General features: G+C 39.3%; 1 pseudogene across 1 annotated transcript; it reads right to left on the reverse strand.

The window, feature by feature from the left end:
• Positions 1 to 400: 400 nt before the first annotated feature.
• LOC308509738 (proliferating cell nuclear antigen-like) lies at positions 401 to 4,406 on the reverse strand (annotated as a pseudogene). The gene is made up of 2 exons: positions 4,401 to 4,406; positions 401 to 1,136 (listed from the first exon to the last, which is right to left on the reverse strand). The product of its transcript is annotated as a proliferating cell nuclear antigen-like (transcript).
• Positions 4,407 to 12,085: the final 7,679 nt, after the last annotated feature.

Below are 12,085 nucleotides of genomic sequence, written 5' to 3' on the forward strand. Positions count from 1 at the left end.
GCACTAGCTGTGAATTCCCGTAATACTTGCAACAGTCATGACCCAAATGAAGGCACTGTCCTATGATGTTTAAAAGTCAAATAACTTTTATTTAAATTGAAAACAATTCTTAAAACTGTATTAATAGTCAAAACTCTTTGTTATATAAAAATCCTAAGGAGTATTTCTATATAAGTCAGAAGTAATTCTAGGTTAACTATACCAGATTTGACTTAGGACTTTAACCTTTTAACAAACTGTCAAGAATGGACCCCCCAAAAATAGGTTATTTACAGAAAACATTATCTACATATGTACTCAAAGAAGTACAAATTTGGTGACAGGAGTCTTAAGGACATGTTGAAATCTCTGAAGCAGTTCTCATAGAGCATAGTTTTATTTTCTTGGATTTTAAGACCACCTAAGATCCTTCTTCATCCTCGATCTTGGGAGCCAGATAGTACTTTAAATGTCCCATATCAGCAATTTTATATTCTACAACAAGGTACATCTGCAGACATACTGAGTGTTACTGTAAGAGAGAGTGGAGTGGCTTTTGTAAAGAAGTTCAGGTATCTCAGTGCAAAAGTTAACTGAACTGGCTCATTCATCTCTTCTTTATCAACATTACTTGTTTGTGACAGCTTAATATTTCCATTTCCAAGTTCCCCACTTGCAGAAAATTTCACTCCGTCCTTTTCACAGGAAATTACAATAGCATCTCCAATATGACAGAGATCTCGGCATACACGTGCAAATTCACTAGACGCTACACAGCTATATTCTTGTTCTGGAATCCCAAGTTGTTCAGCATCTAAATCCATTAACTTCATTTCATAGTCTGAAATCTTTTCTTGATTTGGAGCTTCAAAAACTAGTGTCAACATGTTCGCATTATCTTCTGCCCTTAGTGTAATGATATCTTCGTTGCCGCCACACTTTAGGATTTTGGACCTGCTAGTGACGTTCACACCCATGGCCAGATTGTGATTTCAGCGGTACGTGTGGAAGCCCTTGGAGCACAGGGTGAGCTGCCCTAAGGAGACATGAGATGAGTCCATGCTCTGCAAGTTCACACTGCTGGAGCTGATGTCCCAGCAGGCCTCATTGATGAGGTCCTTAAGCGCCTCTAGGATGGAGCCCTGGACCAGGCGTGCCTGGAGAATGGTGGCGGTGTTTCAATGATGCAGCTACAGGCTAAGGGAAAGAGCAAGGTCTAGTGGGTTTAGGTTTCACGGGATGAAAGCAAGTGGGCGAACACAGGAGTAAGAGCCAGAGACCGAGGAAGTTCACAGCAAGCTTGCTGCGCCAGCAACCGTTTAATGCCCTCTTATTTGTATTTCTAGTCTTCAATCATTAGATTGTTTTCATCTTTCTTCTGCTTACAGAAGCCCTTTTAACATTTCCTGCATCGATGGCTTCGTGGTAATGAATTCCTTTAGCTTCTTCTTTTCTGAGAAGCTCTTTTATCTCTCCTTCAATTTTAAATGATAGCCTTGCTGGATAAAGCAATCTAGGTTGTAGGCCTTTGTTTTTCATCACTTTGAATATGTCCTGCCATTCCCTCCTGGCCTGCAAAGTTTCTGTAGAAAAGTCAGCTGATCGTCTTATGGGAGCACACTTGTAAGTAACTTGCTGTCTGTCACTTGCTGCTTTTAAGATTGTTTCTTTGCCTTTAACCTTTGTCGTTTTAACTGTAATGTGTGGGCCTGTTTGGGTTCATATTGGTTGGAATTCTCTGTACTTCCTGAGCTTGTGTTTTGATTTCCTTCACCGGGTTAGGGAAGTTTTTGGTTATTATTTCTTCAAATATGTTCTTGATCCCTTGCTCCCTCTCTTCTCCTGGTGTTCCTATGATGCACGTGTTGTTGTGTTTGATGTTATCCCACAGGTCTCTTAAACTATTTTCATTATTTTTTATTCTTTTTTCTTTTTGTTGTTCCAATTGGGTGATCTCTGCTATTTTGTCTTCTAAATTGCTGGTTTGATCCTCTCCTTCATCTAATCTGCTGGTAACTCCTTCAAATGTGTTCTTTATTTCAGTTATTGTATTCTTTAGTTCTATCAGGTGGTTTTTTAAAAATGATTTCTCTATCCTTCTTTATGTTCTCACTAAGTTCCTTAAACATTCTTATCAGTGTTCTAAACTCTGTCTCTGATAGGTTGGTTACCTCTATTGCATTTATTTCCAATTTTGGAGGTTTCTTCTGTTCTTTTATTTGGGACATGTTTCTTTGTTTCCTCATTCTGGCTGACTCTCTGTGTTTGCTTCGATGTATTAGGTAGATCCCTAGGTCTCTCAGTCTTTGCTGGGTGGACGTATGTAATTCGTGTCCTTTATATTTGAATTGCATAGTCTCCCTATTCTCTTGTGCATGTGTTCCAGAGGTGTTCCTTGTGTTGTATGTGTTCTCCTGCTGAAGTTGAGCTTTGCTTTTGACTTGTCAGTGGGAGGGATTGACTCCCAGGCTGACTAGCTGTGAGAATAGGCTATGCCCACAGTATATGAGCTGCTGTGTGAGGGTTGACCCCCTCAGATGAGGCTTGGCTGCTTTGGGCTCTTGTGCCTGTAGGGAATTCCCTTTGGGTGTGTCACTTGTAGGTCAAACCCAGCAATGCTCTTGTTTGGTGTGGAGTTGGCTTCTGGGTGTGTTCATTCTTGTGCCACCTGGGCTGGGCCCTTGTGCAGGCGATTTCAGGACAAAAACAAATCTACAAGCATAACAACAACAAACAAATACACTCACATGTAAAAACAACTGACAACCAATGTTCAACACAAACAAAAATATCAAAAATATAAAAACCAAAAACCCAAACTAAACAAAACAAAAAATAGCAACACCCCCCCACCCCAAAAGAATCAATACAGAAAAATGTAAAGAAGGAGAAAAAGTAGAGCAAGGAAAAGAAAGATGAAAAGAGAGAGAGAAAGAAGAAATATATATATATATATAGATAGATAGATAGATAGATAGATAGATAGATAGATAGATATATAGATATATATCTATAGATATAGATATAGATATAGATATATATAGATATAGATATATATAGATATAGATATATATCTATATCTATCTATATATATAGATATATATCTATATCTATATATCTATATATCTATATCTATATATATCTATCTATATCTATATCTATATATCTATATCTATATATATCTATATATATCTATATATATATCTATATATCTATATCTATATCTATATCTATATATATCTATATATATATCTATATATATAGATAGATATGTATATATCTATCTATATATATAGATATATATAGAAGAAATATATATATATATATTTCTTCTTTCTCTTATCATATATGATAATAATAATAAATGATAATAAATAATAAAATAAAATAAAATAAAAACAGCCCTTGGGCCGGCCCGGTGGCTCAGGCGGTTGGAGCTCTGTGCTCCTAACACCGAAAGCTGCCGGTTCGATTCCCACATGGGCCAGTGGGCTCTCAACCACAAGGTTGCCGGTTCAACTCCCTCCAAGGGATGGTGGGCTGTGCCCCCTGCAACTAACAATAACAACTGGACCTGGAGCTGAGCTGCGCCCTCCACATCTAAGATTGAAAGGACAACAACTTGACTTGGAAAAAGTCCTGGAAGTTCACACTGTTCCCCAATAAAGTCCTGTTCCCCTTCCCCAATAAAATATTTAAAAAAAAAAAAACAGCCCCAATCTTTGCTTAAGTCCACCAAGCTATCTCTAGGTTGTCCTCTGCTGTACAAAAACTCCTGTGCATCTTGTGGAGGCAGAGCCATACACTGGCACCCAGAGTGACCCTGGCAATGTAGTTCTAGATGGGTGGGGCTATGCGGTGTGGTTGGTAGGTTTTCAAAGTCAATGCAGTTCCTGCTCTCACCTGCACAAATGTGTGCTAAGAGCACCATAGCCTGCCACCGGGAGGTGGGCTTCTTCCCTGGGTCTTAGGGTACTTCTTCCATTTTGGGGCGTGGAGGGCATGAGATTTCTGAGCTTTTGAAAACCCAGGGATGCCTCTGCCACCTGCTGCTGACACCTGCGTTTGTCTCAGCAGCTCTAATTGCTCTGCTGGGAGCTGCCCAGAAATGGTGTGTGCTGGGGAGACAGGTGCCTTTGTCTCCCTGGCCTGCCCACCAGTGTCACACTCTTCCCAGCCTTTTCCCTCAGTCACAGCTGCAGATGGGCTTTTTCCAGTTCTTAAGGGCTGCAGCTCGTTTGTAACCTGATACTATTATTTTCCTTTCAGGGACCAGCTTAAGACTCCAGAAGGGTGGGGTTTGGAAAGCTGTGGGAGAGTGGGGGGAGCGGTCCGGGTATGGAGTTTTTTCTGCTTTCTGTCTGACCAAGAGAGCCCAGTCACAGTTCTCAGCTGAAGTCTGTGCCTCGAAAGGTGGGCACCGCCATCCTGTACGCTGATCTCTAGGCTGGGCAGGGAGAGAGGGGTGCAGGGAGAGAGCACATAGCCTGGCTATTGCGATCTCCTGTCTGTATCCTGGGGCTCCGCATCTCCACCGCTGCGGCTACGGGCTATGTCTCCACGCTTCTTCCTCCCCTCTTCCCCCACTCACCTGGTTTCCCCACCTTCAGGTAATCCTCATGTGTGTCTCTTAGCTGTTCTGTATGATGAGCAGAGAATCCTTTGATGAGTTATAGACGTTCAATTTGTGGTAACTTCCGGGGGAGAAGTCAAGAAGCCCACCTCATGCTGCCATTTCTATGATGTCATTCCTCTCCTTCTCTTTCTCCTTCTCCTTCTCCTTCTTGAAGATTTAACATTTCTTGTAAGACTGTTTTGGTGGTTATGAACTTCTTTAGTTTTTTCTTGTCTGGAAAACTCTTCTTTGGTTTTAAATGATAGCCTTGCTGGGGAGAGTAGTCTTGATTGTAGGTCCTTGCTTTTCATTCCTTTATTCTGTGCCAATCCCTTCTGGCCTGTAAAGTTTCTGTTGAGAAATCAGCTGACAATCTTATGGGAGCTCCTTTGTATGTAACTAACTGCTTTTCTCTTGCTGCTTTTAAGATTCTTTCTTTGTCTTTAACCTTTGGCATTTTCATTATGATGTGTCTTGGTGTAGGCGTGTTTAGTTTCATCTAGTTTGAGACTCTTTGTGCTTCCTGGGCTTGTATGTCTATTTCCTTCACCAGGTTAGGGAAGTTTTCTGTCATTATTTCTTCAAATGTGTTTTCCATCCCTTGCTCCCTCTCTCCTCCTGGTACCCCTATGATGTGAAGTTTGTTAACTTGATGTTGCCCATGAGGTCCCCTAAGTTATCCCCATTAAATTTTTTTTTCTTTTTGCTGTTTTGATTGGATGTTTTCTGCTACCTTGTCTTGCAAATTGCTGATTCAATCCTCTGCTTCATCTAATCTGCTATTGATTCCTTATAGAGTATTCTTCATTTCATTTATTAGGGTGATGCAAAAGTAATTACAGTTTTTGCAATTATTTTTAACCTTTCAAACTACAATTACTTTTGCACCAAACTAATATTATATTCCTCACTTCTGACTGGGTTTTTTTTATGGGCTCTATGTCCTTTTTTTATGTTTACTATCTGTTTGTTGAAATCCTCACTGAGTTGATCTATTCTTCCACTATGTTTGTTGAGCATCCTCATATCCAGTTTTTTGAACTCTGTATCTGATAGGTTGCTTTCTTCCACTTCATTTAGTTCTTTTTCTAGTATTTTATCCTGTCCTTTTATTTGAGATATGTTTCTCTGTCTCCTTATTTTGTCTTCTCCTTGTGTTTGTTTATATGTGTTAGGCAGATCTACTATGTTTCCCAGTCTTGACAGGGTGGCCTTATGTAGTAGGTTTCCTGTGGACCACAGTGGCACAGTCTCGCTGGTCACCTGAGCCCAGTGCTCCAGGAGTTTCTCTTATGTGTGTTGCATGTGCCCTGTTGTTGTTGTTGAGCCTTGATTTCTGTTGGTATGTTGGTGGGTGGGATTGACCCTCAGGCTGACTGGCTATTAGAACTGTCCATTACCACAGTGGGGGCTGACTCTATGGAGCTTGATTTGCCCCGTAAGACTCTGGTGCCTGCTGAGACCAGTCTTTGGGTGTTCTGTTTGTGGTGCTAAACAGGTAGTGGTCAGAAGGCCACCACCAGGTTTGGTTCTGGGGCCTTTTGGGAGAGGTTCTGGTGCAGGCCAAGGTCAGCTGCTGCCTGTGCCTGGCCTGGGGCCACCTGGTAGGAACGACAAAGTGACCATGGTTGGCAGGTACTTCTGTTAATTTCAGTGGCACCTGGGAGATGGTACACTATGACCCAAGGCTCACTACTGCCAGCCGGGGCCTAAGCCACAGGGAACACCAAGGCAGCTGTCACTTGCTTGAGGCCTGGAAACCTTGGCAAGTTTTTAAGAAAGTTTGCAGCTTGGGCTGAGGCCAGTTGCCCCAGAGGCACAGCCTCTGAAAGGGCCAATGATGGCACATAAGTTGGATTGGGTGGGGACTTAGGGAGTCACCAGGGTGGGGCCATCACCAGGTTGATGCAGATTCAGATTTGGCAGCTGCCTGTGCCTACCAGCTGTGTGTGGGCTGGGCTCAACACAGGCACTTTGGCAGCTGTCCCACTAGCTCTTGCTCTGAAGCCACTCAGTTCAGTTTCTCTCGCTATGTGTCTGGCACCTTTCAAGCTGCTGTCCCTTTGCTGGAGCTTAGGTCCAGTGTCTGAGAATAAGAATGTCTGTGTGCAAGCCTTTTAGCAGGACGCCTGAGTTTCCAGCAGCCCTTTTTCTCACTGGGACAGAGTCCCTGCCACTTTCCACAGCCAGCTGCCATGAGATGCCTCTTCCCAGCACTGGATCCCTAGGTTGGTGAGCGTGGTGGTGGGCTGGGATACCTCACTCTCCATGGGGACCTCTACAGCTGCAATATCCCTCCAGATTCTCAACCACCACAAATGGGTTTGGGATCAGCCTCTTTTGAGTCTCCACCCCTCCTATCCGTTTTGGTCAAGTCTTCTATTTATCCCTAGTTATAGGACTTCTGTTCAGCTAGTCTTCAGATGGTTCTCCAGATTGATTTTTCTATAATTTAGTTATAATTTTAATGTGGTTATGGGAAGAGGGGAGCACAGTATTTACCTATTTTGCCCTATAATATACTTTTGCAAGATGCTACCATTGGGAGAAACTGGGATCTCTTGGTATTATTTCTTTTTACTACATGTGAAATATACTATTATCTTAATAAAAACACACAAACAAAAAAGAGACACCACATTTCATTCATGAGATTGGCAAAAATTTAAATAATTTCACAATATCAAGTGTTGGGTAAGATTTCATAAACATGGTGCCTTCATCCACTGCTGATGGCATAATTCAATATGGCCAATTTTGAGTGTAATATTTCAGACAACCAGTGAAATTTAAAATACACACCTTTCATTGCCCCATTTTCCTTCTGGGTTTGTATACTCTAGACAGACACTCCCACATGTCCTGTAAACAAGAGACCTGTAAACAAGAGTGCTTATTACAACATTGTCTATAATAGTATATCATAAATATCCTCCAATATGGGAATGGATAAATAAAATATAATATACAGCATGAAAATAATAAACTAGATAAGATATATATCAACAGAAACATAATATCAAATTTTAAAAGCAAGATACAGATAGATGTTTATTTATTCAGAAAATATTTGAATGCCTACTCTGTAGAAGGAGCTGTTCTGGAACCCGAAAATACAGTAGAAAATAGACAAACCCGCACAGTCCTTGCATTGTGGATATTATGTTCTTGTAAGATATTATGTTCTTGTATTACAATCAAATTAATAAGATATGGCACAATTTATGTAACATTTTTAATTGTTTATATATGGTTTGATATGTAATTTTATAATGTACATATTATAAAAGATAGACCAGAAGTATATACACCATTTTTTTAATATCAGGAGGAAAGGAAAGACATGAGACTTGGGGAGAGGAGGGCTATAGGGAATATTAGCTGTATCTGTAATTTTTGAATTGCATAAAGGCCATTCTATTACCAGGTATAAGTTCAAATGTTCTCTTTTGTAGTTACAATGTGTAATTGAAAGACATTTTCCTAGTATAAAAATTTAGTCTAAAGTTAATGTTTCTTAAATTGAAGTCTGAGTACATTTCTCAAGATTCAGAAATTAATTATTGGTTCATCCTTGCCAAACACTCAAATGACTAATTTATAAATTAAAATGGCCATTTGTGTTAATTTCCAAAGGAAAGGGCTAGAAACACATGGAATAAATATATAGTATTAGATTTGGGCTCTCCTTTTCTTACCACCACTGCAATTAATTGGATTAATCAGATTATAAGCATAGCTAAAAGCACCTTATGATATGTGAGCGGCCCCTGGTTTAGTTAAAAATATCAGTTCTTTTGGGGACTTGTAGGAAATTTGTGCAACTCTATAGATCTCCTATTCTCAATTAAAACGAAGGATTGTACTACATACTCTGAGATTAGACTAAATACCCTTCTCTTTCTTAGACTGTAATTTACCCATGAATTTAACAGTTATTTGTCAATTTAATCTTTAAAAATCAATTACATTATTTTGTAGATCATGAGAGCTATGTGATCAAATTTTATGCTTTATAATGCTCTCTCAAAGAATAGTTTAAAACATCTTGTAAAATACTATTTGGAAACAGTTTAAACACAACATTGTTTTTCTATTCCTATCTTTTTCAAAGTTTAAATAATGTAGATGCTTGATGAGAAATTTTTTTTTTAAATGAATGCATCTTAAGAAAAAAAAGAATGGGTGGTTTTACTCTTTTTAAAAACTATTTGCAAATAATGTTTTCTCTTACTAGTTCGTTTGCAGAAGTAGAGACAGTTTCAATTTGAAGTCAAAGAGGACAAAGCCAACTGATGAAATGCTCACTAAGTTATTAGTGTTTCATATTTTTCTTATCTTGGTTAGCATTCCCTACACTGTCCCTTTAAGGAGTTGATAGGAAAATGTAGGATTAGGTCTCAATAACTCCTTGGAGGCTGGAAGCTTTGTGGTCTACCTCTGTTTGAAGCCTGCGCTGTTATTTATTCACTGTATGACCTTTGACAGACTACTTAAATTCCCTGGACCTGTTTCCTCATGGGGATAATAAAAGTACCCATAGGGGTTTTGTGAAAACGTATAAAGAGGTTAGAAGCAATGCCTGGCATATAGTAAACACTCAATAAGTGATAATAACAAGTGATAATAAAGTGATAATAAGTGATAATATCCATAATGGATACCACTTTAATAGAAATTACTCTATGCCAGGCACTGTTATAAAAACTTTATACATATTAACTATTGGCTATTTCAGGATTTAACTTAGTAAACTATGTTTCTGCTTCAGAAGCAGACAGGAGAGTTGGAAACAATTTATTCTCCTTAAGCATTAGTTGCATACTTTCCAAGTAGTCACAGAGACTATTTTCCTGCTAGCAGAGGAAAGAAGACATGGAAGGGTTTAGAAGGATATATACCATACCATCTTCTTTTAATAGCGGAAGCTAAGGCGTCTACTATGCAGTTGGGCTCTTTAGTGGAATTTAAGAGTTGGCAAGTATTGCTACTCAACTAGTACTCATTTTAAGGAATACTGAATCATGCTGAAGCAGCATTTTAGCTGGTCCTCTCTTGGGACACTTAATACTTTCTTATGGCCCTTGTCATCCTACAAGATCAAGGGCAAGGTCTGTTTCTTAACTGGTCATCTTTGTAATCCCTGCAATGCTGAGCACAATACCTGGGTAAGACGGAACACTGGAAGGGAAAAGGGGGGTAAAACACATTTCCAGGGTAAGGAAATAAAATAGGAACCTCTGTCTTCAAATACAGTTGGCAGTTTATCTTTTGAGTAGGTTGGCTTTTTTATTTCTAATTTTCAAACATCTCTAGTGAATAAGTGTACCCAAGGTCATATCCAGGCAACACAAGTCACTGTAGTTAAATTTCTTTACAGACCTTCTCTGGAGACTGTCGAATGTCTCATGATCAGTCTGCCTCTATTAATAATAGTCATTACAAAAAGCTGGATACCAGGTAGAGAAGAGCCATTAGCTGTTACTATTCCCAAAGCCAAGCAACAAAAAACACATTATGTTTCCATTCCTTCTACTTGTCTTTTAAAATCTATAGAAGAACAGTATGTCCAGTATCTCTATTTCACACCCACCCCAATATTTTTTTTAAATATTAGGAACATTCCTTCCCTGGGTCTGAATAACAAACATTTGTACATAAACATTTTATGTACTGTGGTTGGAAAGGTAAACAAAAATCAAGTCAGAAAATATTAATTTATGGTTCCTATGACAATTTTAACTTGTCCTCCTGGCACCATGTGCATGCACCCAAGCTATACTTCCTACCTAGCCTCTTGCATTTGTTAAAATCGAAAGCAGAGACCAGCCGTGAGGTTTCCTTGAGTAGACAAAACCAGTTTTGCCATTAATTTAGCCTAATTACCTATCACTGCAAAGACACTACTTTCTCACTGGATAAGCTGCTTTGTAATGGTATACCCCTGAGCCTCATTCTGTGTTTTGGTTTGAATGCTCCCAGTTTGCAGACTTTTTGGTGTATGCACAATAAAATTTTACCAGTTACTACTTTAGTGATTCATTGGTTTTACTTTGGCTATTTCCGAACTTTTTTTCTTTTCAGGACCTATCAGCTCCAAGTTGTTTCAATCTAGTTGTGGAGGAGGCAGCTCACAGTGGCCCGCGCAGGGATCGAACCAGCAGCCTTGGTGTTATGAGCACCGTGCTCTAACCAACTAAGCTAACTGGCCGCCCCTATTTCTGAACTTTTGACACATTATACTGACTCACTGTTAGGGCTTCAGAAATCATTACAAAAGTGTCTGTGATTAACACACTTCTCCTTACCTCAAGATATTATAAAGATTAATCAGTCAGGGGAAATCTATAAAGCTGTGTAAGCTTCTTGGTAACAAAACTATATCAAAACAAAATACTGTGTTATTATTGTTAACTCCAATAAATATTAACAATAAAGTGCTAGGCAATTAAATTTTATTGGAAATGGGACCTATTCATACTGAATTTAAAAATATTTTTACTTTAAATTGTCTTAGTTAACAAGTTTTTTAAAAATCACTAGTCCTTAGTATAGTACATTCACTCTTTGATAACTACTACCCTCGTTGAGCACAATCTGCTAAATGTTTTGCAATGACTAGGAAGTAAGCACTAGTGATTTAAACCAAGATTTAATGCCTGACTCCATACCTGTGCTGTTAACCACTCTGCTATACTGCCTCCTCAGAAACAAGATTTCAAAAGAGGATTCAAGGAGATGAGACTAAGGGCAAAAGAATAGTTCAAGTCTACACAGCCTTGGATAAAACTAATGTCATAAACAAGGACTGTGATCCCAGTTTTAACATCTTAATAGATCTGTGCACTTTATTTCAAAGAATATGATAGTCATTAAAGGAATGAAAAGTACATTGCTGGGACATACCAACCAAGAACATGGGTTGCATACTAACTTCAAGCTGCACATTAAGTTTGTAGGAAACTATAGTAATTTCAGGGCCTCTTAAAGCTTAAGAAAGTGGAACTCTTCTTTTTCCCCCCCATGTTTTTAATAAAAGCCATTCCAACATGGAACATGAAATTCTGTAATTTCTTAGTTCACATTGAAAATGTGATTTTAGAAATTGATTTAACAGTACCTGTCACTGCATTTATAATCTCCTTTGAGGAAAGTACCAAACCTAAAGACCAATCCTGAGTGTGATAGCCCAGGCCAAATAGCTCTCCCTTCTGGCACTTGCTATTTATTACACGTTAGGCTGCAGGGAACGTCACTCATAAATGTGCTAAAAGTATCCCAAGGTTTGTTGTGAGGCGGTGAAGTGTAAATGCAAGCCACCCTGTCACCATCTTCACACCCTCCTCGGGGCTGGCCCCTTTCTTTCACCTGACGTGAAAGCAGCAAGGCCTTCTGGACTCTGCCCTGGTTCACACAAAAACTAAAACAAATCTTGGAAAAAACAAACGTAGTCTACAGCCCCAGCCACTTCCGTGACTTCACGGTCAAACT

Source organism: Rhinolophus hipposideros (genome assembly GCF_964194185.1).
Source record: "Rhinolophus hipposideros genome assembly, chromosome: 17".
Taxonomy (NCBI): domain Eukaryota; kingdom Metazoa; phylum Chordata; class Mammalia; order Chiroptera; family Rhinolophidae; genus Rhinolophus; species Rhinolophus hipposideros.